Genomic DNA, 22,543 nt, shown 5'->3' on the forward strand with positions numbered 1-22,543 from the left:
GGACCATCAAAAATGTCTCTGAGTATTAACAAATAAGATTGCAAAATTGTTTTCCTTTGAGAATTACTGGTCATGGAGTCTTACTGCCATTTTTCAAATGAAAACTAATGTTTGGAGAGGTTTAAAATTTACACAATGATTAATTTTGGTGGAGCCAGGAATAGAACATAGCTCTACTTGATTCCTAAGGAATCAAAGTTTTCCCACTATTCCCAGATTCTGTGAAGTGATTGCATCCTTCTAAAGAGCTCATGGAAAGACAGCCATAACCCAACATTACAAAATAAAGCGACCAAGGTTCTAACTAAGGAGTAACCAAAAAGTTATGGCAGCTAAAAGGATGGAACGATTACTTCTAGTAGATAAGGAAGGGCAAGTGTATTAGTTTCTATTGCTGTTGAACAAACGTCGTAGCTGAAAACAACATAACTTTATTATCTCCTGACTTGGGTAAGTCAGGAGTCTGGGTACAGGTTAGCTAGGTCCTAAGCATCTCATCTGGCTGAAATCCAGGTATTTTCCAGGGCTGTGATTTCATCTGAGAGTCAAAATCCTCTTTGAAGCTTACTGGTTGTTGGCAGAATTCATTCCCTTGTGAATGAATGGCCAAAGTCCCTATTTTCTGGCTGACTGTTGGCCAGGGACCACTCAGGTTCCTAGAGGCCACCCTGAGGTTCTTGACATGTGGTTCCCTTATCTCAAAAGATGATGACCTACTTCCAGGCCAGCAGGAGAGACTCCGACTGCTTTGGGAAGCTTCCCTGGTCAATTAGGTCAGACCTCCCCATGGTACTCTCCCTTTAGATCAACTCAAAGACAACTGCTCAGTTGACCTTAATTATGTCTACAAAACTCCTTCTGCCATACAACATAACATAATTCTAGGAAAGAAACCCCACCATATTTGAAAATCACACCCAAACTCCAGGGGAGGGAATTGTACAAGGGCATAGGTAGATGAAGGATTATCTTAGAATTCTGCTCACAGAGCTGTTCTCTTTCCAGACTCCTGGCCAGCCCTGGTAGCGCCTGACTTGGCCTCTGCCCTAGTCATCACCTGCCTGGTTACCCCCACAAAGCCTCTCAGTCTCCTTATGTGGTGGCTCCAAACTGCTTACCTTCTTTGCACACCGTGTTTCCTCCTGGATCCTGGGCAAAACCTGCTGATACTTGAACCTTCCTTTAAAACTTGGTTTTCCTCTAAGTGTTTCCTCTAACTCTTAGGCTGTTAATAATTCTGGCGTACTATGAGCCCTGACATTAAAATAAATAGTCATAATGTTAGACACGTTTACCTGAGTTATTTTAACTCACATATGGTCTCAGATAATGCTAACCTAATAAAGCACATCTTATCCCCATTTTCTAATAAGAAAATTTAGAATCAGCATGATTGAGCAGCTTTCCCAATGTCCTATAGTTTTGTTCCAAAAAGTGACAAAGTCACAAATTCATGTGGTCTCAAGTCCACACCTTTTTCCAGTGCCCAAATTGCTCTCATTTTATGGAGGGCAGTGGAGGAGCAGTAGTTGAGAAATTTACGATTCTTTTGCCTAGTTCCCAAGTAGCATCTCTCCTGTTCAACATTTCCCATCTCAGCTGTCACAGCCACCTAAATAAATGCCATTTTGACTCTTTTTCTAATCGAAATTTCTATTAAAATCTCATGTTTTCAACCTTCTAAAATCTTTTAGGGCAGGAACCATGTTCTTTTGTGGTTCCACTGGTGCCTACCCAGGCTTCTGTAAATGACAGCACTTGAAAATTACTGGTCTACACGACAGATGAATTCCCTCTCACCCAGCAAAGTACCACAATTCAGAAAAGATCCATAAAGTGGGAAGAGGAAAGGGATGTGCATAAAACCTCCTTTCCTCCGTGCTGCTTTCCCAGCACTTCCTTCACTTGCTGGTTCTCTGCAAGCAGCTGTGCATCCGCTCTGCTCCACTTCCACTGCGTGCAAACTGGAGATGGACCTCCATGCTCCAATATATTTTAATAATATTTCATTAAATCAAAATAACCTAGCTTTCCAAAGGCATTTTTATGAAGGAGGCTTTCTGATGCCCAGCATAGTTGCAGATGTATAGATAATCCTATATCAAGGTCTCCTGTTTAGTTGTAGGGAGAAGGAATGGAAGGTTTAAAATCATTTATTTACTTAACAGATATTTTCTGAACATGAAACACATGCCATTCCGCTGGGTCCTGGAATGATCCCCTGCTCTGAGGAGTTTGCAGTCAGCAGGTGATGCTGACAAGGGGACAGGAATTGGGTTACACCTAAGAAGTGCTGTGTAGAAATTGAGTGTAAGGTGCAGGGGGGACCCACTGACTCAGTCCTGGCTTGCAGTTCAAGCTGCCAGGCAGGGAAGGCTTTCCAGAAAAAAATTCCGTCCTAGCTGAGCCCCGAAAGGTTTTAGCTAAGACAGGAAGTTGAAGAGTGTGTTCCATCCAAAAGGAACAGCAGAGACCCAGGATGCACGGCTGTAAGGGATGTAATAGGAGACTCTCTGAGAGCTGGGACGCATCTTAAAGGCCGTATGAAAGAATTAGGGCCTTATTTATCCAGGGGGCAACAGAAAGTCGTAAAAACTCTTTAAGAAAAGGGGGAGTTGAAAGATTTCATCGTGGCTACAGACTAGAAAAGGATTACCGTGAGGCAAGCTTCTAAGTCAGGAAGGAAATCAGGAGACTGAGGTGATTATCCGAGCAAGAGATGGGAACAAAGCAGTGCTAGACAGAGAGGAGCAACAGGACTAACTGTCCTGGGGAACCGCTGGAGACAGAGATGGAAAGGAAGGAGGGAAATGGATGAAGATGGCTGCTGCCATCCACCCACCTGGGGAGACCAAGAGGAGACGCAGATTTCGGAGCTCTGAAGCCCGGTGTTGAACATGCTGTTTCAGGAGCTGATTCCGAGTTACTGCCGGCATGTAACCCCAGAGGATGGTGGCGACAGCTGTGCAGGAGCCCTTCTTTCTCCTTGCTCCAGCTGTTCCAGGACCGACTTGAGAGCCAGGGTACGAACTCCTCCACTTCCAAGGCCCATGTGCTTAACTGTTTGATGTGACTTAACATTAAACATACTCAGGCTCAAAAGACCTTATCCCTCAACCAAAATGTGAAATCAAAGCACTGCGTGAGCTAAGTGTGTCTGCACAGATGTTGTGCCCATCACATCAAAGGCATTTTGCACTTGCCATAGGGGATGGCTTCATAACCTTGGAAGTAAATCTGAAATGTATGAGTTCTCTGAAACCACAGAATTGACTGAATACGACTTGAATTATGGCAATGCATTATATTCACCATAGGGGAAACATAGTGCAAATTGTCGAATTTGAGGGCTTTTAACAAAAGAAGTAAAAGACCCACGACCAAAATGATTGGATGACAAAGTAGACCATTTTTGCAAATCCTCAGATAGCAAATCATATCTGTATACATATATTGGTCTCCAAAAATGTTCACTCAGACCATGTGATTTTTACTAGCTTTCTTCACATTTATTAACAACCAGTCCCACTTCTTCATCACACCCACACTTTCCTACTGGAATAACGGTTGTGAAAAATGTTTGACACTATACTACACTAAATCAGACTCAGTTTACCCATAACATTAACCTCACCAACTTGTTGCTAACAAAAAGAGTAAGTCTTCGTAAAAACCAACAAACTTTGTGCTGTACTCCAGAAACTGACATAACATTGTAAACTGACTATGACTCAACTGAAAAAAAACTATCTAGTCTCACCTTTTCTAAACATAGTATTAAGTTAATCATGTACAATGTTTAATTTTGCTTTTCTTTCTGTCATGATTTTGGGAGGTAAGGAATGTGTTGAAACACCAAGTGAATAATCCCAACCAGTCATGAAAATGACCCCGAAGATCCCACTACCTACACAGAAATTATATCCATCCTTCTAACCACCTTGTGAGAACCTACTTGGATATTTACAAGATTTCCATACACGGAATTACCCTGTAGATATTTCTTTCCTCTAATCAACTTCGAGTTTCAGGCCCTGCATCACGTTGTTAATAACACACACTGTTTATGTGTTTTGTGTATTGTGCGATAGACATCATGCCAAGCACTGATACACGGTATCTTGTTTAATCCCTGCAACAGCTCTGTAGCAAATATTGCTTTCATTTCTCAGATGAGGAACACTGAGGCTCATAGAGGTTTTGTCCAAGGTCATACAGCTGGAAGACCAGCCAGGTTTGTCTAACTCCAAAGCGCTGCTCTCAACCACATTATTGCCCAATTTAATTAACAGAAACAGCTCTTTGGGATAGATGCAAAATTCTCAAAAGAAGTAAATTTATTTATTTCACTCGTGTCTCCGAGTGTATGACTAATTAAAGCTCACATTGGGTAGAAAAGTAATACATGACATTTATATATTTTATGTTTTAATATCTGCTATTGAGTAGATGATAGATTCATAAATGAAGAAGAAATATTTTCCATCAGATAGGGAGGATTCTACAACTTACTTTGTTAAAAATTTTTAAAAGTGCTACCTTTAGAGTAATGAGTTAACTCACCATATACACAAACAACCCACTGTCAGAGTCAATTCAAAGACGTTCAAAAGTTAAATATGTACACAACATACTAAACTCACTCTATTTGCTGTAACCTCTGAGTTGATCCTAAAACTATTAATTAAAAAGATTCCTATCATATCTAAGAGGATTAAGTAGTAATAATAATATCAGCCTTCCTTTATAAATGATCTAGCTATATGATGGGTTCTATGCTAAATACTTCCCCCATGTTATCATTTCTAATCTTTATGAGACACTGTGTGGAAGGCATTATTACCCCTACTCTAAAGATAAGAAAAATCAGCTCAGTACAATTATGTAGGTTGCATAAGATCACTCAGCCAGTAAGAAACGGCCCTTGGACTTGAAGCCAGAGATTTCCAATTCCATGGACTTGTGTTCCTGCAATCTGATGCCGCAGTACGTCGCCAAAACACATTTCATAAAGTTCGAGTACCTCCCCGAGACACTGATGAGAACGCGAGGTAGCTGAAAGTCCATTTTATGCCTTCCATGTGTTAGCAACACTATAAAAGTTAAATTCATCAGCATCTGTAATATAAGACTAATGGGATCAGTATTCTTTGAAAATTATGTTTTTTTTTTCCAAATGTCACCTTATGTTCCACACATATTTTCAAAAATGAATGTTCAGGTTTTAAAGAGGGACTAAACAAAATTGACAATGTAATTTTATCCAGGTACAAAGAAAAAAAAAATCCAAAACACATTCCCTTACCTTATGGGTGACTCTACCAGTCAGGCCGTGATAATAATTTACTATTCTCGGTGTAGAGTTATTCTTCCAGTTTTGACATAACTGCCATGTTATTTCCCTCACATATTCCTCTGTCTGTCCCAGTAGCCAGGGGCCATTTTTCATGCTGTTCATTTGCATCAGAAATTACAGGTTTTGATACCACTGCCACAGTCTGTGTTTTAACTATGAAATATATTGTAGCTAAACCTCTAATGTGGTTAATCTAGTTCATGATTCAATCCGACTGCAGTTATGGGTCCCCGAAAGGGCTGCTGCTGTCAAAACTGCTGCCCTGTGCTGCTGCAGAGGGGCTCCTTGGGCTCAGCTCCCCCAGCTCAGGTTGAAAGAACTCCCTAAGCAAATAGCCATCTGTGGCTTCTCCTAACCCGGTCACCAATTTATTCTCTGACCTTGGCACCATTGAGGCTCCTCTCCATGCCTCTTTTTTTTTTTTTTTAATTAATCATGAATTAGAAAGACACAGGCCTGGTGTCCTTAATTTCTTTCTCCTTTCTGCCATTCAGACTCCCACAGAGGGGAAGAGACCTTTCCCTGGGCTCAGAGATGGGCAGGCGTTGGCAGCCTTCTCACCATCAGTGCCAACTCAGGACCAGGGCTTCCCTTTGGTGCTCACAGAGCACATCTCCATCACCCAAGAGGACGCAGAGGATGAGGGTGGAAACAGACACTGCCCAAGACGGGAAGAGACATCAGCTGGGAAGCTGGAAGGACCTTGAAGATCACTGATCTCCTTCTCCAGAAACATCAAGAACTCAGACGATTTGCTCAAGGTCACTCAATGTGTCTCCAGCTAGTTCATTCATAAGTTCCTTCATTCACCAAATGTCTAGAGGCATCTACTGCATCCTAGACCCTGCACAGGATGCTGGGGATCTGGAGAGGAGAAATACATGGTCCTGTCCTAGAGAGAGCACAGTCTGGTGGGGAGGATGGACGGGTGACTACAGAAGTTCAATAAAGTGTCAGAGGCAGCATGGCCATACATTCTGGTTGGTCTATGAAAATCCCAGTTAGTATCTGTTGTCCCAATTTAATTGTCCTTAGCACTCCCTTTCACTCTCAAAAGTGTCTCTGTTTGGATACTTGGATGATAAATGAAATAAGCACTTCAGGTCTAGGTGACAAAAGAGGAAAATGTGAAGTAGAGGCATAAAGCAGCAGCTTCCGTTTAGACTAATTCTCTAATAAATCTTGCATAACTTGCTCCGTGCAGGGAAATGGTTCGGTTGTTCTCAGTGAGTCTTTTCTGTTGTCTTTGAGAACAAAGCAGAAAAGCATCTTTAAGTAGATTTCAGAGGAAAGAGCTTCCTGAACTGGCTGGGCCCAATCTGATACTTGGATCTGGCTGCTTCCATCGTCACACAGCTGGTTTGTGACAGAGCCAAGGAGCAAATCTAGCCACCTTGACTCCCCGTCCAGTGCTGTTGCTCTTATGCTCCGTCCACCTGCCAAGGATGGGTTTTTTGTGACTGAGTGGACCTCACCTAATAAGACTCCCTGCGCCCTCTGCCCAACGGCTCTCCCCACCATCTTTGCCACCTGCCCCTTGCCAGTCTTGCCAACAGTCCTTCCCCACCGTGACGTAAAACAAGTACACCAAGATCGCTCATTTCAACAAACTCTACCCTGACATTGTCCTTACAAAAGTTGTTATAAAAAATAGTAATGGCAACCAATTTTAATACATAATAATAATGATAAAAGAGCTACCATCTCCTAAGGACAAATTTCAGGACCTGGGCTAAATATTTTATTCTGCAAGATGGTGATTGTAATTCTACAAGATAATGCTGTTACCTTATGATGATTCTGCAAGACAGTACTGTTCTCATGATTATTCTGCAAGGTAATACTATCGTGCCATTTTTAAAGATGAGGAAAGAGGCTCTGAGAACTAAAGGAACTGCCTAAGGCCACATGGCTGATAAAAGTCAAAGCCAGAACTAAAACAGGTCTGTCTTGTCTCAAAATGCCATCCTTTCCACTGTACACTGCTTACTCTGTTCCATTCCATTCCTCAAGAGGAAAAAAAATTGTTAAGTTCTTGAAAATCAATTAATTACCAATATTTGCTGAGCCCTACTATGATTAAGGCATCCACGGAGAAATATGGATGCGTGAGACACAAACCAGCTCTCAAGAGTTACAGGCTCCCTGGGAAAATGAAACACACACACACACACACACACACACACACACACACACACACACACACCACGTAGAACACAAAGTGTGACTGCAACAGAGCAGACTATAAATGCTGCAGGATTCCAAGCTGGAGGAGACCCACTTGGTGGTCAGGGAAAGTTGCAAAGAAGAAGCAGGGTTTGAATCACAAATGCAGAGGAGGAGGGTTCCAGGAAGCTAAAATCTGGGCGAAAATCCTCCTTACAGGGCTCTGCCACTGGCAGATCTGGGAAGGAACAACTGGAGATGGAGAGTGAAGAGAATGGAGATGCTGAGGACCTTGAGGGGGCACAGACGATGGTTAGGAATATGGGGAGAGCTAACCACTGATCTCTTGGGTCTCAGTTTCCTCATCTGGAAAATGGGAAATGGGAATCAATATGTCTACCTTACAAGGTGGTTCTATTAGGAAAACAGAAGGAGCTGATGTAAGAGAAGCACTTCAACACAGTAGACGTACAGAGTATTCATTCAACAAACTGTAGCTCTTACGATGACCTTATGATGCTGGCAGCCACCTCATGGGTTTCCAGTGTCTCGTTGGTGCTATCGGTAAAATGAAAATAGTCTTGAGGGGTACTTTCTAGTCAAAAAATGCCTAGAAATTCTTGCAAACTCTCCAGTCTTCCAGGGACGAAAGGCCACACCCATTTCCCATCAGGTTTTAACTCCTCAGCCCTTGGAGCAGCTGGGCTGCAGCCTTGGTTGTTCAGTCCAGTGTGCAGATCAAATATCATCTCAGTGTACCCTGATATAAAAAAAGTCAGGAGGCACTGAGTGAAGGGCCAGGCCCAGGGGACAAAGCTTGCTGCAAGGCTGGTGGGCTTATTTGCACATGTTACGTCTCTATCACTTACCTGCGTTTTTAAGGGAGGACATAAGGCTTTACTACGCACTTACTCCTTGTCAGGCACCCTTAAAATCTTATCTTTGTTCACTGTTCAAGGTGTGCATAGAAATACTCTAAGTAGCAAGCATCCCATGGATTTGCTTGTATCTGAAATCCCCAAGATGCATTTCCCCCTTGATTTGAGAAAATCCCAGCTCACCGCTACCCTCCCTTTACCTCTTCCCAGGTGGAGCTAGAGAACAGCCAGGGCTGGAGCCTCTGCAGAAGGACTCCGCCTCCTTCTAGAGTGTATACAACCAGTTCCTCCACAGAGGTTGACTATTTGAGACTGGTCAGCACCTGTTTGAGACCCAGAGGAACACTTGAACAGGGAGGCCACTTTGCAACAAAAGGAGACAGCAGCCACTATCAATTCGCCCGAGAACTTTTGCAAGTACTCCAATGGAGACTGCAAAAATGTATATCTACTCCTCCCCCAGCCCCCAACACACAGACACCATTACCAAATGCAGGCATACGCAATATAGCCACAGCTTACATGTTTCTAAGTAATAATGTATTGATTTATAGTTTGCACAAATTGCAATAAAGGGCATTTTCTGTTATGTGGAGGGTAATAGATTGTTCTGGAGTGAGTACAAGTCCATAACTCATTCGAGGGCTGTGCCGATGCTATAAACTAAAGCTCACAATTTAAGCAGTTAATCCATGGTGGTTTAATGCTGAGAATGGGTTTCAGGGTGGGATTCAATGACCCTCCGTTATTTTAGTTGAAGCATAATTAACCTGATAGACGTAAGAAGAAGCAAGAGAAATGTTTTCAGAGACTTTTCTCTTTTTTTCCCCCTCTCTTCCTAACCGCTTGCTGCAGCTCCATGTTGCTCACCAGGATGGTCATTTCCTGCTTCAGAGGCAGACTGGGAACAAGAAAAGGTCATCACAGAGACAACTGGCACTGTGTCATTTCCACTGCTGGGCCGTGAGTTAAGTGGAACAGGCTGGACACTGTTGTATTTGCCACATACCATCAGATCATTGGCCCATCAAAAGTGCAGTGGAAGTGAGTGACCAAAACTTAAGGCTGATGGGAAAAGAAGAAAAAAATTGTCTTATGCTTTGGTTTCCCTCACTTCACAGATAGGTATTTTCTTCTTCCTAGAAATTCTGTCTTCTCAGAGGCAGAGATGAAGGAAAATCAAAGCAGAAAACCCTTGGACAAGAATCCTGGGAGGAGTCTTCATCCACTCAGAATCCACAAATTGAAACTAAGCCTTTCAAAAACAGACAACTCCCACTATACAGTTTAAAGAAAAAGCAGTGACCCATTCATCCTAGCAAACGTCTACGACTTTACAGGACTAAAAGATTCTCAGTGACAAGCTCTTCTAACTTTTCTATGTTTAAGATGTAGTCAAACAGGTGCTATTGCTTCAACTAATATTAAAAGAGTCAAGACCTTTACAAATTAGCTTTACAGAAAGAGCATAATATAATCAGGACTGAGTCTACATTCAAGAATCCACGATGCCCTGGACTTATTTTTCTCAGATTCCACACACAGATGGAAAATCTAAGTTAACGCACACACCTAAAGAGATATTACATAATGATCAACGTGTTAATTCACAGAGAAAACATAGCAGTTTTAAATGTGTATGCATCTAACAGCGGAGCCTCAAAATACACAGAACAAAAATTGGCAGAACTGAAAGGAGAAATAGGCAAATCCACAATTATACCCGGAGACTTCAACATTGTTCTTTCTGTAGATAGAACTAGTAGGGAGAAATCAACAAGAATATAGCACTGCCCATGCCATCAACCAGCTGGACCTAGTTGTGTAGAGAACACAGCTCAATAGCGGCAGATAATCTATCCAAAAAAATGTACTTAAAAATAGACATTTTTTTCAGGTTCACATGGAACATTCACCAAGATGAAAAATACTTTGGGTCATAAAACAAACCTCAGTGGTAGAACACATGCTTAGTATGCACAAGATCCTGAGTTCAATCCCCAGCACCTTCATTAAAAAAAATAATAATAAAAACAAACCTCAACAAAATCAAATGAATTAGGGTCACACAGTCTGTCCTCAGATCATAATTGAATTAAACTAGAAATTTAAAAAAAATTGGAGTGAACTTTGAGTTTACCTAATTCCAAACTGAAATTTTTCTGCATATACAAATAAAGTACCTCTCTAATACTTGAAAAGAAAAAAAGAAATTAATTACAGAAATATAACAAGAAAGTCTTTCCACACTTGAAAATTAAAATTAAATTTCCAAACAATCCATGAGTCAAAAGGGAATCTAAAGGAAAATTAGGAAATATTAGAAATACTTTGCACTGAATAAAAATGAAAATCCAACAATATCAAAATTTGTGTGATGTACATAAAGCTGTGCTTAGAAACATATAGAATTAAATTCTTACATTAGAAAAGAATAAAGATTACAAATAAGTAATCTAAACTTCCACCTTAAAACAATAGAAAGCAAAGAAGAATAAGAGAATTAATTTAAAAAAAAACAGCATATCAATGGAACTGAAAATAGAAAATCAATTGAGAAAATAAATGAAACCAAGAGCTTGTTGTTTGAAATGATCAGTAAGATTAATAAACCTCTACCAAGAATGACAAAGAAAAAGAGGGAGAAGTCATAAATCACCAATATTAGGAATAAAAAAGGTGGTATCACTTTATACCCTACGGCCACTTAAAAGAAAATGGGTGCACACAGTGAACAATTCTGTGCACATAAATGTCAACTTGTGTAGAATTCCTCGAGACTCACAGACAACAAAATCTCATTCAAGATAAAATAAATAACCTAAATAGTTCTATAACTACAAACAAAATGAAATTTGTGACTTAAAATCTTTCAAAAAAGAAATACCCAGGCCTCAATGGTTTCACTTGTCAGTTCCTGCAAACTCCCAACTCTACACAAATTGTTTCCAAAAATAGAGGAAATATTTCCCAATACATTTTTATGAGGCCAGCCTTACTCTGAATTTAAAAACAAATAAAATCAGCTCAAATGAGGACTACAGATGAGTATCCTTCATGGATAGAAATGCAAAAATCCTCAACAAAATGTTGGTAAATTGAATCCAGTGGTATATAAAAAGCATAACACACCATGACCAAGTATAGTTTACCCTGGCAACGCAAGACTTGTTCTATATTTGAAAACTCAATGCAATCTACTATATGAACAGTCTAAGGGGAGGGGGGTGATGAGATAATTACATAAATTGAGACATAAAAATCATTTGACAAAATTTAACAACCCTTAATGACTAAATCTCTTAACAAACTAGAAACAGGAGAGAACTTCCTTAACCTGATAACGGGATGTATAAGAAACTGACAGCTAACATTATACTTAATGATGAAAGACTGCATACATTTCTCCTTAGATTAGGAACAAGATAAGGATTTGCACTCTTATCACTCCTATTCAACGTATCCTGGGAGTCACAGCCAGTGCAGTAATGCAAGAAAAAGAAATAAAGGGCAACCAGATTGGCAAGGAAGAAATAAAACTGTTTCTAATCAAAGATGAAATGCATAATTGTCTGAATAGAAAATCTCAAGGAATCAACAGAAACTCCTGAAATTAACAAATGAGTTTATCAAGGTCACAGGCTGCAAGATCATTACCCAAAAATTGATCCTATTTCTATATACTAGCAATGTAAAATTGGGGGGAAAATTGTAAATACCACGTATAACAACTCCAAACAAATAAAATACTTAGGAATAAATTTAACAAAATGCATGAAGTGTCTTTATACTAGGAACTACAAAATGCTAAGATAAGTCAGAGAATACAAAAAGAGAGAGACACACCATGTTCATCTGTTGGAAGACTCAACACGAGTCAATTATCCTCAGACTGAATTATAGATTTAACTCATTCTAATCAAATTCTTAGCAGGATTTTTTTTTAACATGTAGACTTGTCATGTTGACTTTAAAATTTATATGGGGAGGCAAAGGAATTAGAATAGCAGAAACAGTTTTGAAAAGAAGAATAAGGGACGAGGCATATGTTATACAATTTTATCCTATAAAACCACAGTAATCAAGAGTGTGGTACTGGTGAAAGGATAACCATGAATCAATGGGAGGAAAACGGAGAGTCCAGAACCCATACAAATACGGCCTGTTTTAACAAAGGTGCAAATACGTTTCAGTGAAAAAAAAAAAATAGTCTTTTCAACAAGTGATCTTGGAACAATCGGGCATCTGTGAGCAAAAATAAATAAATGTAACCTAAATTTCACATGTTATCTAAAAATTAACTCAAAATGGATCATAGATCTAAATAAAATATAAATCTATACAACTTCCAGGAGAAAACCTTAATGGCCTGGAAATAGGCAAAGAGCTCTAAAGAATGATACGAAAAGCACTCTCCTTTCTTTTAAAATGATACATTGTTTTCGTCAAAATTAAAATATTTTCTTCGTGAAAGACACTTTTAAGGGGATTAAAAGACAAGCAATGGACTGGAAGAAAATGTTTATAAGTCATATATCTGACAAAGGATTTGCATCCCGAGTACATAAAGCATTCTCAAAACTTAGAAAACAGACAATTCATGTCTGAACAGGCAAAATGAACAGACATTGCACGAATGAGGATATAAAAATGGCAAATAACCAACAAAAAGATACTCCAAATCATTAGCAATTAGGAAAAGTCAAATTAAAACCATGATAAAATACCACCATTCACTTATTAGAATGGCTAAAATAAAAAATACTGCCAATACCAGGACGCAGAATAAATAGACCACTCCCACATTACCGGCGGGAGTGCCCACTGTGCAATTTGACAACTTCTTATAAAACTTAGCACACTTGGCCCAGGTATTCACCCTAGAGAGATGAAAACCATGTTCACACAGTAACCTGTACAGAAAAGCTGAGAGCAGTATAAATACCAAAAACTGGAAAGAATACAAATTGTCCCTCAACAGGTAAATAGGTAAGCAAACTGTTGGTACCTCCGTACAATGGAATAGAAGAATCATAAGGAATAATAAAGTCAAAGGATCAATAAAAAGAGGTGTGCAATAATGTGGATGAATTGCAAAGGTGTCATGCTACATGACAGAAACCAGTTTTAAAAGATTACATACTGTAAAATTCGATTTTATGACATTTTCCAAAAGACAAAAGCTTGAGGGGCAGATAACAAATCAGTGGCTGCAGGTGACAAGCGGGAAGAGGGTGGCACTTGAAGGGAGAGCACATGCAAGTTGCTTGGGGCAAAGGATCTCCCCCCATCCTAATTGTGGCGATGGTCCCGTGAACCTATACATGTGTTAAAACTCAGAGACCTGTTCATGAACAAAAGTCAGTGTTCTCTGTTAATTTAAAGTTAATTTAAGGGAGGAGGGTATAGCTCAGTAGTAGAGTGCAGTGCTTAGCGTGCACAAGGTCCTGGGTTCAATCCCTGGTACCTCCATTAAACAATAAATACATAAACAAATAAATCTAATGACCTAACCCCCTTCCAAAAAAAAAAGTATAAACTTAATTTAAAAGTATGCACCAATGAATGGCAATGTGTGTACTAGATATAAAATATGGAATGTTTTAAAATTTCCTTTTTGAAAGGCAACACGAGGAATAGTACATCCTTGGAAGTCAACTGAAGGCCTACCAATCTGTTAGTGTCCCCCATGAGGCCTGAACCCCATAAACCATGGAGCTTTTTGTAACTCCTTGCTAACAGTCGAATTTGGCTACAGAAGAGAGTGGCTGTGTGGCAGACTTTGCTTTTTGATGGAAAGCCCCCAGGGGTCTAAATGAGAGCTGCTAGATCTTACCGCGCAGGCCTAGGTTAAGAGGTTGCAAAGATGCTGGCACAGTCAAGAAATTAGACCAAAAAGCCTCTTTTAAAATTGCAAAGCAAAAGAGGCATTCAGAAACTTTTAACAGTGTTTCATGACTAGGTCTAAATCAGCTCATGATACATTTCTTTGGTGGCAATTAAAGAAATGAGAATTGGAACAATAAGAAAGATCATTTTGAAGCCTTAAGTACAGTTTCAGGAAAACGGGGCTGAGTGGAATTCTGTAGCCAAAATAATTGGGACAGACAGTAGAGAGGAAAAAATGGGCCAAAGACCTCAACAAATGCTTCACAAAAAAGTCAAATAGCCAAGAAGTCCATGAAAGAGTACTCACCCTCGTCGGTCACTGGGGAAATGTAAATTAAAACCACAGTGGGGAGAGTATAGCTCAGCAGTAATGTGCGTGCTTAGCATGCACAGGGTCCTGGGCTCCATCCCCAGTACCTCTGTTAAAAAAAAAATACTAATTGCCTCCTCCTCAAAAATAAAAATAAATTATTTTTTTTAATTTAAAAAATAAAACCACAAAGAGATACCACTGCATCCTCCCAGGATTGCTAAAATGAAAAAAGTGAAGTCTGAGTGTTGGCAAAGTTGTAGAGTAACCAGAACTCTCATTTCTAGCAGGGAGTATGCATTGGTATAACCACTTTGGAAATTTATTTGACATCATTGACTAAAGCTGAAACATGCACATCCCACAGCTCTGCAATCTCCTTCCCAGGGATATATACTCAGCAATAATGTGTTTGTACATTCACCAAAATACATGTACTAGAATTTTCAGTGACTCTACTCATAACAGCCTTGTATTACTTTCCTATTGCTGCTGTAACAAATTACCATGAACTTCATGGGTTGAAACAGCACCAATGTACTACCTTATAGTTCTGCAGGTCAGAAGTCCAAATGGGTCTTATGGGGCAAAGTCAAGGTGTCAGTATAACTAGAGTTCCTCTGGGGGTGCTCAGGGTAAATCCATTTCCTTGTCTTTTCCAACTTCTAGAAGCCAATGGCCATCCTTAGATTGCACCTTCAAAACATCTTCAAAAATGAATCACTCCAACCTTTGCATCCATCATCACATATTCTCTCTGACTTTGCCTCTCTTGTCTCCCTCTTATAAGAACCTTCCTGATTACATTGGGCCTACCTGGATATTCCAGGAAAACCTCCCCCTCTCAAGAGCTTTAACTTCATCACATCTGCAAAGTCCCTTTTGCCACGTAAGGTAACGTATTCTCAGGGATTCGGATGTAGACATCTTTAGGGGACTGTTATTCTGTGCGCTACAAATGCCAAACAGGAAAGAACTCAACGTCCCAGCAACAAAAGAATGGGTAATCGTGGTATAAATGCACGATGGAACACGACACAGCATTGAGAATGAGCCATCATCAGTGACTTGCAATAGGATGAATGAATCTCACAAACATGTTTAGTGAAAGAAGCCAGAATCAGAAGACTATATGAATCCATGTGTGTGAAGTCGAGAGAGGCAGAATTAATCGATGGTAGACGTCAAGGATGACTCTGGATATAGGGGTTCACAACCAGCCAGGAACACAAGGGGATTTCTAGTGATGCCAGGGTTTCTCCGTGTCTTGATCTGGGATCTGGTTCATGGATGTCCCCGTCTGCGAAAAAGCCATTAGACTATACCTTGAAGGTACATGTGCACTTTTCAATGAAAAGTATTACATTTTTATTGACGAAGGAAGAAGGATAGGGTCCCTTGAGCATCAGGGGCCCTCAAAGTGCTGCCACTTGTGATAGTGGGAGAAGTTGAAGCTTTAGACTCAGGTAGGCAAGACCTGCAATCTCAACTCTTTTGCTGATTCTGGGCTCTTCTACAAATTATTTAATCTTTTTGGTCCTTGGTTTCCTCCTCTAGAAAATGGAAATCGTAACACTAGCTGCCTCGCTGATACGTTACACGTGGGAAGTAACACATGTGAAAACAAGGACAACATAAAGGGGCTGAGTGGATATGACTTCCTCCTTGCTCTTAAGTCTTTCTTTTAACAGACCAAATACACAACAGAAAAAGAGAAAGAAAGAGAGAGAGAAATAACCATCTCAGAAGCTGTGCTTTTTTTTTTTTTCATCCTCGGGGCCATGTTTAAAAATATTTGCCAAGGATGGTATGAGAAATTGCTCCATATCCTGTAAAACTGGTTTTCAAAAAAAGCAGTTCTTTGTTTCTTTATAAACACTGCCTATTTCTTTATACAACGTCCAGTTTCATTGTGAAAATCCCTTGACAGAGGTGAGCCACTTGAGATGATGAAGGCATCAGGCATCACTTCCACTAGTCATCATTTCTGCAGGAAAAATTCAAGGAGCATAGCGGAAATACAGCTACTCCAGACTTCTCCCTACAAAGCAAACACAGCCTGGAGCATTTCGCATCCATCCTTGTGACTAGAAGGAATAGCTAGAGACCAAAGCAAACTTAGACTCCAATAGGCACGTGGAGTCTGCATCACACTGCAGTAGGGCATACGGAACAAAGATGAAAATAAACGTACGTAGAAAGTGGTTTCCCATGAAATACAAGAACACGGTGTATTTGAGATCAGGACTGTGATCTGGAGCCTGAGAGACCATTTAAAGAGTTCTGGGGCTCTTAGAATTACTGTGCATGGTCAAGGTCACTCAGACCCACACACAGTCCACTTTACAATCCTCTTCCCAGGGGTTTTTAAGTCATGGTTTACATTTCCCATTCCCAGCCAGAATCTTTTATTTGCAAAGCTTAATTCTTTATTTGTATTTTTTACCCCCATTTTTATTGCCACTGGTGTTATTTCAACATCGTTGAAATTTTGACCCCTGACATCCTTCCCTCTCCTGACTCTTTGCTTCCCAAATTTCCCCATTCTTTCTCCCGAAGTGTCTTTCCACTCCCACTTCACACAAGGCTTACTCCGCCAAAGGGCCACTCCGTCCGCACCTCCACAGGGATGCTCACCCTGCTTCTTGAATCTGTATCCTTTCTTCACACCTTATGGGAAACCTAATCCACTGCATTTATCACCATAAAACTGTTTATTTATCAAGCTGTCTCATGCCCCACATTATGCACTGCTTCAGCACAAGAACTGCTTCCAAGTGTCTAGTTTAGAAAGTGTCCCATAAATGTTTGTGGAATGAATGAAATGAATGTCTATCCAATGGCTGCCAGCTAGAGGCAACAGTCAAAGCCTTCTTCGGGTTTTTGGTATCTTTAGATTGACAGTCTCTTGTTCCAAGCGCCATCAAATTTCATTTTTGGCATAAAAATGGTGCTTTATTTAACCAAAGAACTACTACAATAGCTGGCCTTAGCCCTCTGCTCTTTCTTCACTCTCCCTTCATTCAGAGCACATTTCTTACCCTGCAACAATCTCCCTGATACACTCAGACCTCTCTAATCTACCAAATCAGTGATTTTAAACCACATGTAGGAAAGAGATGCTGGTAAGATCTTCAGGTAAGTGGTGAAGTAAGATTGCCTCACCCTTACATTAAAGTCTAACGAAAACAGCTTCCCCACGGACAGAAGTGATCATCTGCATCTGCGTGTACAGAGATTTTTCTCAGACAGGAAGAGCGCTGTGAATGGTGCCCAGCCCTTACTCACTGATCTATTTTTCACTTTGTGGTGGTGGTTCTTCTTCTTTTCCTCATTTCCAATTAAGATAAAAACCTAAATTTAAAAACTGTAAGTCATTCTCCTTACACAAGCTCAATTTTCTAGGCAAGGTAAGCCTTTTTATCAGACAGGAGCTCAAATTTGAAGACAAAAGAAAATGAAGTGTCTCTCCAAGTAGAGCTCCTATAAACTGCAGATGGGGATAAATCAATGCTGGAAAAGACAGAAGTGAAGGAATGATCACTTTTTACCAGGCAACAGCAGACTAGTGACAAGGCCAGCCTTTCTCTGGTTGGGAGTGAATCCAGGCAGTCTGGTTCCAAAGCTCCTGCTGCCTCTCAGGAAAACAAGAGCAGTCCAAATGATCACTGCAAAGAGACCATAAGAGCAGGCTGCTCTTTTCAGAAATTTAGCAATCACGGGAAGAGGGACAAAGGGAATTCACATGAAAGGAAAGCAACGCCAAGGAAGAGTATCTTCAGGGAAGGAGAGTTTTGAGCCTGATTTTAGCTTCACAGGAAAGGGCTCAGGGAGGAGGAGAGATTAAGATGCGAAGGGTGGCAGGTGTCAGAAAAGCCTTTGCTTGCCCCGACCCCCACCAGAAGGCTGTAATGCATGGAATCCAGAGAGGGGTGAACGGACTCCAATGTGAAAGGCGTGAGACTCTGAAACAAGGAAGTGGAATGAGCAGAAAATGGGTAAAGGTAAAAAAAATTTTTGAGTCAGAGAGAAGGAAGGTTGAGGGTTCACTGCATAGGACTTCAAGGATCTGTGAGAAATAGGAAGTAATTTCATCCACTGAGAGGGAGGGAAGGTAAGGGCTGGGGTTTGCACAGTGGAAAAGGGGCTTCAAACACCTGGTCAGAGGAGCCAGATGCGAAGAGAAAGAAGTCTGAAGCTTGCTGAAGTTCACTCAAGACGGCATTCGGGAGCGCTCTCATTTGTGCCTTGGTGAGCAAGGGAAAGAGGAGCTGGGCACTCGACACTTCATTCTTTTACATAATTACTGCCTAATACGAGGGAGTTTATTAAAGCTCTCTTGCTTCATTTCCCCTATAAAACAAGTTAATCATCCTTGCCCCCTTCCTACCCCACAGGACTTTAACAAGCGTTAATTACTATCTTCAAAGTGTCCCAAGTGCCTTGGGAAAGCCCTGTGTAAGGATTTTTATCCATCGCTTTTATTATTCTTGCAATTGCATTTCCCCACCCTCTTGTTTAGAAATGAGTTGAAATACAACTTTAACAACTTCCTTCACTTGATTCCAAAATTTGTTTGCTGAGCCTACCTGGAATCAGCCATTGCGGCATCAGATGCAAAAAGCACAAAATCTCAAATGTTGTCCAGGTGCTTCTAAACCAAAAAGGAGAATGAATGGAAGTTAAAACACAAACGGAATTGGCAGTCTCCTTAGAACTCGATGATCTAACCAATATAATGAACTCAAGCAAAGAATTTAAAACTGACCGTTCCCTCAAAATGCCAATGACCTCGTAAGAAAAACCATGGCTCCTCGTGAAGACTAGAGCACAATAATAATAAATACCTTAATGCTCAGTATAGCAATGTCTCAATGCTAAGGCAACCATTAGTCACATAATTGTTTCTAGTTCACTATTTAACATAATCCCAATTCCTTCCTTCATTTCTTTATTCAACGAATGTATGTTGATCATCTATCTGTGCAGGCACCACATGAGTCTTGAGACCGTGCTGTCACCTACCTTGCCACACATAACTTTCCCCTTTGAATAGTGATTCTTCCATTATCTAAAAAGATGCTGTAGTACCTCTATTTTCATTTCTTTTTGATTGCAGGATAAGAGAAATAGAACTCAAATTCTATACCATCTCCACATTGGCTGAGTTAACTTTATTTAGTGGTATCAAGGCATGGAAAGGACTGAGCAGTATCTCTGGTATCAAAAATTTGCTGACCTTCATCCAAATGACTGTTACCAAGTGTTAATTAGCCCATGTGTATTACGGACCATGACATCGCTTGTATTAAGTCATCAGAACCCCATTTAGAAGAACAGGTTACTTCTGCAAGTTTGTTTCTGATAACAGTAGCTACTTGTTATAGGAGATGGTTTCTATGGTGACATAGGAGCAATGAAAATTCTTACTTTACACAGACTTTTGTCAAAGTTTGCGTCTTTGAACTCACCTTGAGACACTTCATGGTCTAGCTGATTCTCATGATATAGGGTTGAGTTTTGAAGTCAGTAGCTTCTTCAGATTCTATAAGACAGAGTTATCTTCTATTCTTCTAAATTATCTGAGGACCCCAGAGAGGCAATAGCTGGCAGTATATGTAGGGACTGGAGTTTGGGGAGGAAGGGGCAGAGAACAAAAGGAATTTCTCAAAGCTAAAGTCATAGATCTGTCAATGCAGTATTTCTAGTTGACAGATTTAACATGGCCACGAATTAAGTTCTGTGGGGTAGGGCTTGCCTTGAACCTCCGAAACAATGTGAAGACAGATCAAGATTCTTGTGGCCATTCCACACTTAGAAATATCTAGAAGGTTGTATAATTCTTCAACAATTCCTCACATTTGTATTTTTGTGTGTCTTACACTTGAGTTTTTGTATTGTTACGTTTGGGTCTAATTCTACAACCTCTTTAACCCCAATAGAAATCAAGTTCAAGTTTTTTCCCAAATTACCATAATAAAGTTATCACCAGTGTCCAGGAATTTTGCCCCAGGAGAATGATAGGGAAGCAAAGAGTTCAAAGGGGAGCAAAGGTGAGAACCAAACCCAGAAACCCAGGGAGCAAAGCTAGTTATAAGTCAACACAGTTAACACATGGAGAGGACAAAGACTTCCCAAGTTCCAGGTTGTGGCAGCCTAGTTTCCTATGACACTATCAACAATATATGCCATTGCACACACTCTTCTAGAAGTTCGCCATTCTCCCATCAAGAAGTGAAGTCTGTTTCATCCCTTTGAGCCAGGGCAGGTCTTTGTGACTACCTTGACTAATGGAATATGTCAGAAATGACACTGTATAACTTCTGAGCCTAGCTCAAAAAATGTCACACACTTCCGCCTTGTTCTCTCAGGATGCTCAGGAACCCAGATACCACATTCTGAAGAAGCCTGGGCAGCTCCACGTGGAAAAGAACCAAGGTGTTTGCCCACATCCTTACTCTCCTCCCAGATTTTTATACATTAAATTCCCCATTCTGTTCTGATGATCTATTGGTCTCTTTGCTTTAATCATCCCTGCTTTAGGAAATGTTTTAAAACCTGTTAAGGCAAGGGACCACCCTAGATTTTTCATCAAATTATATTAGCTAGCTTAAGCACTTCAATGTGCAAATCAACCATTAAAAATATTATAATTGTATACATGCATATATTTAAATACATAACATTAGTTTCTTGGGCTGCTATAACAAAGTCTTACTTTTGGGAGGACATAATTCAATCCATAATATACATATGTACACACACTCATATGCTTTCCAGGAACTTTGCTACGTATAAGGGCTGAGAATCTCAACTAACTTTTCTTTCTAAATGACAAAGCAATTTCTCCCTAACAATATATTAATCAAAAATTTCCCCTCCCTATAATTTGGGTTATCTGCTTTACCACATATTAAGTTTTCAAATATTCTATAATTTGAATTTGAACATTCCATTATAATCTATTTTTCTATCTCTCCAATTAGCATATTGATTTACTTATTATATCTTTAAAATATGTTTTATTAACTTTCAGAGTAACTACCCCTCATTACTCTTGTTTTTCAAAATTGCCTTATTCTTACCTCTTGATTGTTCCAGGTACTTTCAAAGACATTTTTTAAATTCCATCAAAAATTAAGATTTTAACAAAATTGCATTAAACTAATAATCTAGGGAAGATATAGATTCTTATTCAACCTGAAAAGACTGCCCGGCAGGTAGGGCTGAGCAGAGAAGCCTGAACTTTTCAGTCCCTTTAAACACTGAAAACCTGCCCCTCATTCCATGCCTAGACTCTTACTGGATTAACAGGTGGCACCAGCAGCTCCTACGTGCAGTTTACCCAGGATCAAACAAACCTACACTGCTAATCCTTCATCCTTGGCCTTTGTGCCTGGTGTCCTGTAAACCTCAAACTCTTCACTTCTTCCCCGATCCAAGATCACCTGTATCTTCCTTAAGATGACCCTGGCTTCCTGGTAGCCAAACCAGCCCACCCAGCTTCCTTCTTGCTACATCCTTCCATCTCCACAAGGACACCTGAGACCACCTGACCCTAAGCCAGTTCACTGTGCGGGCTGGCTCCAAAGGCCAGAAGCCGTAAGAGCAAGCTCCAGGGAAATGCAGAGATGCAATAATGTGTATAGACTCAAAGGTCACAGGACACATGCTACAACAAGGTTTACCATGGCATCATTTTTTTTTAAACAACTTTATTTAGGTATGGTTGACATATTAAAAAAACTGTACATATTTAATGTATACAATTCAATGAGTTTAGGGGTAAGTATACATCCATGAAACTATCACCATCATCAAGGTTACAAACACATCCATCACCTCCAAAAGTTCCCTCCCCTCTCCCTTTGTGTGGTAAGAACACTTAACATGAGATCTTCCCTCTTGGCAAATGCTAAGTATACAATGTACATTCTCATGCTA

This window comes from Camelus bactrianus, chromosome 25, assembly GCF_048773025.1.
Source record: "Camelus bactrianus isolate YW-2024 breed Bactrian camel chromosome 25, ASM4877302v1, whole genome shotgun sequence".
In the NCBI taxonomy this organism is placed as follows: Eukaryota; Metazoa; Chordata; class Mammalia; order Artiodactyla; family Camelidae; genus Camelus; species Camelus bactrianus.